Here is a 6,000-nt window from a genome sequence, read left to right as displayed (position 1 = left end):
TATTGTGTCACAGAAAGAAATCATAGTACAGATGACAAATGCTCTTTTATTGTCTTTATCAAGAAAATATTACTTATAACACCTGCCAGTATAACCTAGAATTACTATTTTCCATCATTAATAATTGGAAGCATTTTAATAGGTGGTTAGGTGTGTTGGGTTTGTTTGTTATTTCTACCCAGAACTTTCTCTTAACAGGGGATTTCATGTGAATGTATGGCCTATGTTCCCCTCTCCAACTCCAGATCACACAAGATTCTCTCTATAAAGTAGAGAGTGTTTTGTCTAACATCATTCTCAACTAAAATGTAATGCATGACCCTAAATTAGATGTGAGAGCTGATATGAGTCTCCACAATAACTGCAAAACTTTATCAAGGTCACACAAAACTTTATCAAGGTCACACAATTTTTAGTAGAGCTTAAGAGAATCCTGTTTAGAATTACAGTCACCATGCTATCCATCACACATTGTCTATATATTTCCTATAATATCAATGTTAACAGAAACTGCTACTAACCTAATTTATACATTGAGTTTTGTGTTTATAGCCACTGAATGTGAAATGAGTTTTAGGGACAAAATAGGCAGGTTTAAGGAGTTTTAGGAATAAGGGGGGGGGGGGGGGTCCATGGGAGAGGAATGCATAGATGGAGACTTGAAGATGCCACTATGTTTATCTTACTTGTACAGAGGATAGAGAAGTGTCACAGGCAGATGGCAAAATTTCTGGCTTAAGCAATTAAAATAGACATTAACCAAGGACAGACAAAGGTATCGCTGGCCTGAGCAATTAAAGTGACCATAAGTTAGAATGCAGTGGTTGGCAAACTCATTAGTCAACAGAGCCAAATATCAACAGTACAACGATTGAAATTTCTTTTGAGAGCCACATTTTTTAAACTTAAACTATATAGGTAGGTACATTGTTATTAACTTAATTAGGGTACTCCTAAGGCTTAGGAAGAGCCACACTCAAGGGGCCAAAGAGCCGCATATGGCTAGCGAGCAGCAGTTTGCCGACCACGGAGTTAGACCAAGAGCAGCCCTGACCTGAGTAGCTGGGAGGGCTATAAGGTCTTCTCTGCCAGCACAACTGGGAGAAAACCATAAGATAAATCAAAAGTGACTCCAACCAGCAAGATAAGGGGGAGAGGAACTGGGGGGCACCATGTGGACTTTGAGTTTTGAAACTAATTCTATGTAGCAAAATGACCAATGAGGGAAACATGAGGGTTCCCAATTAAAGAAAGGGACCAATTGAAAAGATCAGATTCAAACAAAGAAATACAGCATATATAAACCAGAGACAAAGGGACACGAGGCAGGATTTTTTGATTTTCCCATTAGAGAGAGAGAGAGAGCAGGCTTTTTCCATTGGGGGAGGGTTTATTGTATCTGTTTCCAATAAACTTCTACTTTTTTTTTTTTTTTTTTTAAAGACTAGAGGCCTGATGCACGAAATCTGTGCAAAAGGCTCGGCTGCCTCTGCCTCCACTGCTGTGGTTTTGTCCCAAAGGTTGTCTGGAAGAACATCTGGTCTAATTAGCATATTATGCTTTTATTATTATAGAAGCCTTTCTGTCCATGAGTTTATTTATTTTTAAATATTTTTATTGATTTCAGAGAGGAAGGGAGAGGGAGACATAGAAATATCAACGATGAAAGAGAATCATTGATCGGCTGCCTCCTGCACGCCCCCTACTGGGGATTGAGCCCACAACCTGGGCATGTGCCCTTGACCAGAATTGAACCTGGGACCCTTCAGTCCACAGGCCGATGCTCTATCCACTGAGCCAAGCTAGCGAGGGCAGTCTGCAAGTTTATTCTTCAAACTTCATGAGGACAAGAACCCACAGGAAGAAAAGTCTGCACCCTGAACCCCACGTTTCAAATGTTTTCAACTCCATGAAAATTCTTTCAGAAGAAAGGCAGAACATTTGAATTTTTTTTAAATGCAGTGTCAGAGCCAATTAACAATGATGTGTTTCTCAGCTCCTTCTTGAGTTATCATGTCCTTCCTCATATACTTTTTTCATTTATTTATTTATTTTCTTTGTTGTTGTTTTTTGTTTGTTTGTTTTTCCTCATATGCTTTGAAGATTAATGAGTGGTAAGCTTTGCAAAGTGCCAAACAGTAACATTTCCTGGCCTAGATTAAATACATAAGTATTATATGCTTTGCCTACTAAATTCTGCTTGTACCAGTGACAGTTTCAAAATGTATATTTTCTTCCAAAAGTTTTCCCTCCCCCCTTGTTCTGGTTTCAATTGTACTTAATATATGCACATTCTAAAAACCCCAGAATTTAGGATGTTGTTGTCTTCAATTTTAAGACATATTTCCCTTTACTTAACAGATCCAGATAAGGTGGATATATTATTCTGTTGTTTCAATTATAATTTCAGGAAAAGATATGCTCTTTAAGTGGAAAACAACAACACTCATTATTCAGGGCTGAAACAAAAGAACAATTCTAAGATGTACTTAACTCAAAGCAGTTGGGATACTAAAAGGTAACGGGACTTACTCTTTCAACATAAAGTTCAGTTTTTTTAGAATCTCTTTTTAAATAAATATGGTGTGGATTTCAAGACTTGAATATTCAAAAATCCACTGTGTGTCTTTCTTCTTTCTGCCGGTGATGAGAAAGAATGTGGCACTTTAAGTCCCCTGAACGCACCTGCCACTGGCACAGTGAAGTGCCCTCCTGTGCAGGAGAGACCTTGTCTGTCGCTGGGACCTTGGGGTGAAGAGTGACAAGTGGACTTTCTGTTGACTTCCTTAAATGTAACCTCCCCATCCAGGCCTGCTTCCTCTAGCCCAGACTGGGCACATGACCCCATCATTGGATCTCACTGTTTTACGGTACAGGGCCAGGTATCCTCTTTGGGGAAGACAGTCAAAGCTTTTGTCAGAGAGCATTTCTCTTGTTTCACTTAACATTTACTCGCCATTTGGTATTGAAAGCATGAGAAATACAACTGATCAGGTTATCCCCAGGCAGAGTTTTCCTGCCCCCCGCCCCCTGTTCCCCAGGGCAGTGTCTGCAGTTAGAAAGATCCTTCCATAATGTGTCAAAACTGACATCTCTGTGTAAAAAGCTGTTCATTTCTATATCTCATTTTAGATTGATGTAGATGGACTTTTATCTCCTTCGGTTAGATATAACATTTGGCCTTTTATGTTTCGGTTTAAGCTACAGGGAATTCAGAGCTATTTCAAAGCGTAATTATACCAATCTGCATATAAAAGGCTGTATGTCCTACAGAGGGTTCCATGGAAAAGCAAACTCTTTCAAATAAGGAAATTAGAAGTAATTCCCACAACTAAAACTCACAGAATTTAATACATTTTTCATCTGATGGGAACAGTTTTATTTTTGTTTTAAGCCAATGGGAGATTAATCCAGAAAATAGTGGGAACTCTTTTTGAGAGGTAGGGAGGTGAAGCGACAGAAAGATGAATTGAAGATTGAAAAGGAAAGGAAAGAAATAGTGCCTGTACATTATAACCATTGTCTGTGAAAATGAGGAGACAGAAGGAAGCTAGGTATGATGGGACCACAGGAAAGGAAATAGAACCAGGAATGCAACTAGGCAGAGTTACTAAGGCACCACAGCTGGGTGGGGAAGAAAGCGCACTCAAGAGAGAAGCATGAACTTAAAAATGTATGGATATTGCACATATGTACTACTATTTGTAATACCTTAAACAATAATAAAAAAATAAATGCAAAAAAATTCCTTGAACAAGCAAAAAAAAAAAAAGTATGGATATTGCTAAGATAGGCAGTGTGCAGATAACCAACCGCAAGGCATGAAAGCATATAAACCAATCCAAAGGATGTTGTTAAGGCAGGACTCTTTGAAAAGACCAATTAGGAGCTAGCGAGACTACCCACCCCACAAATTAAAAGGCACACACGTTCTCTCATGGTCTCTCCCTTCTCCCTGACACAATGGGTTCCTGGTGTTCATTGCTGTGTCAGGGGAGCACATCCCTGCGCCCACATGGCTTATGACCATGCGGGCCTCCACACATGGACTATTAGACTTTAATTAGCTTGGATACTAAATTACTCCCGACTGTAACGTGGAAAGGAAGCTCTGGACACTGGGCTGCTCTCCCACTTTCCTTCAATAGAAACTGTTTACTCAAGGTTGTGAATAACAGGAGATTGAATCATTATGGACCATCCCAGAGGGTACCTACCCCTATCCCTAACCTCAGGTATGTGCATTCATGTTAAGTTGCTTTGGGTACTTTTTGTATTACAAAAGACTTTCAAAATATGTCATCTAATTATGGTTTTAAACTGAAAGTAATGGCTACCACACATGTTCTGCAGTTTTATCTTTTCCAAATATATGTTCTTCAACTATATATTCTTACTAGCTTTAGAAAGTTTCTTAAGTTGAAAATAAATAATATAATTACTTAAATCTTTAAAGTAACTATTTTTATCATTTTTGCCATGGAAAAATTGAGGTTAAAAAAAAAGGAACCTGACAAACATAACTGTGTAAATTCTGGAGCTAATGAAATACTTAGCACTGAAGTTATGTAGCATATGGTTATCCTAGTCCCAAACAGAAAAATGTGTCTGTATGTGCCAGTTCTTAATTACCAGCTCATTAACACTCAGGTGTCAATTGCTGGTGGCAAAGGCAATACCCAAATGGCCTAGTTTCTGTCATGCACAGTGTAATTAAATTGACCTCAAGTACTAAAGCTTGCAAGTTGCCTGATACTATTTGGACACTAATTTCAGGCACTGTTCAAAGTAGAGTAATATGATGAATAAACCAATGCAATAGCTCTATCAGGTTTTAAATTATATTTTCATTTATAATTATAAAATTAAAGACAATTGAATAATCAAAATTCTAATCTACATGAAATACAAAAGTTCATATCACATATTTGATTTTAACATCATTGGTCTAAAATTTTATTAGTCGCACCCTGACCAGGTGGCTTAATTGGTTGGAGTGTTGCCCCTTACACCCCAAAAGGTTGCTGGTTTGATTCCTGACCAGGGAAAATACCCAGGTTGCAAGATTAATGCCAGGGTCAGAGCGCATATGAGAAGCAACTGATTGATATTTCTCTCTCTCTCTCTCTCTCTCTCTCTCTCTCACTCTCTCCCTTCCTTTCTCTATAAAATCAATAAACATATCCTTGGGTGAGGATTAAATAATTAAATAAATAAATAAATAAACAAAATTGTGTTACTATCAAGATAAGGATGAAGTTGTTACAAAACAAAAGTGAATAAATTATTGTAATAGTTGCACTTGAGGAAACTGGAACTACATATATTTTGTGATTTTACTAACTAGAGGCCTGGTGCACATTTTTGTGCATGGGTGGGGTCTGGCCAGCCTGCCCCGATGGGCGCCGATTGGGCCAGGCTGGCAAGGGGGAGGGGATGTGGGAGGTTGGCTGGCTGGCTGGCCCTGCAGTGTGCATCATAGCAACCAGTTGTTCTGGTCATTCTGGTCTCTTGGCTATTATATTTATTGACTAGAGGCCCGGTGCACAAAAATTTGTGCACTCGAGGGGGAGGGGGGGTCCCTCAGCCCGGCCTGTGCCCTCTCACAGTCTGGGGGACCCCTCGGGAGATAACGACCTGCTGGCTTAGGCCTGCTCCCAGGTGGCAGAGGGCAGGCCCAACCCTTAGGTGCAGCCCCTGGTCAGGCTCAGAGTAGGGCTGATTGGGGAGTTGGGGCGCCGCCCCCTGTCACACTCAAGGCAGGGTTGATGGGGAGGTTGCAGCGCCACCCCCTGTCATGCACAGAGCAGGGCCCATCAGGGGGTTGGGGAGCTCCCCCTGTCACACACAGAGCAGGGTGGATCAGGGGTTTGGGGCGCCGCACCCTGTCATACTAAGGGCAGGGCCGATGGGGAGGTTATGGCTCTACCCCGTCACACACAGAGCAGGGCCCGTGGGGGGGGGGGGGGGGGGGTTGGGGCACCGCCCTCTATCACCCAA

This window comes from Myotis yumanensis, unplaced genomic scaffold (assembly GCF_028538775.1).
Source record: "Myotis yumanensis isolate MYYU_CA2020_CCGP unplaced genomic scaffold, mMyoYum1.0.hap1 SCAF_5, whole genome shotgun sequence".
Lineage (NCBI taxonomy): Eukaryota > Metazoa > Chordata > Mammalia > Chiroptera > Vespertilionidae > Myotis > Myotis yumanensis.
The sequence above is the reverse complement of the archived record's forward strand: the minus strand, read 5'-3'. Positions refer to the sequence as shown.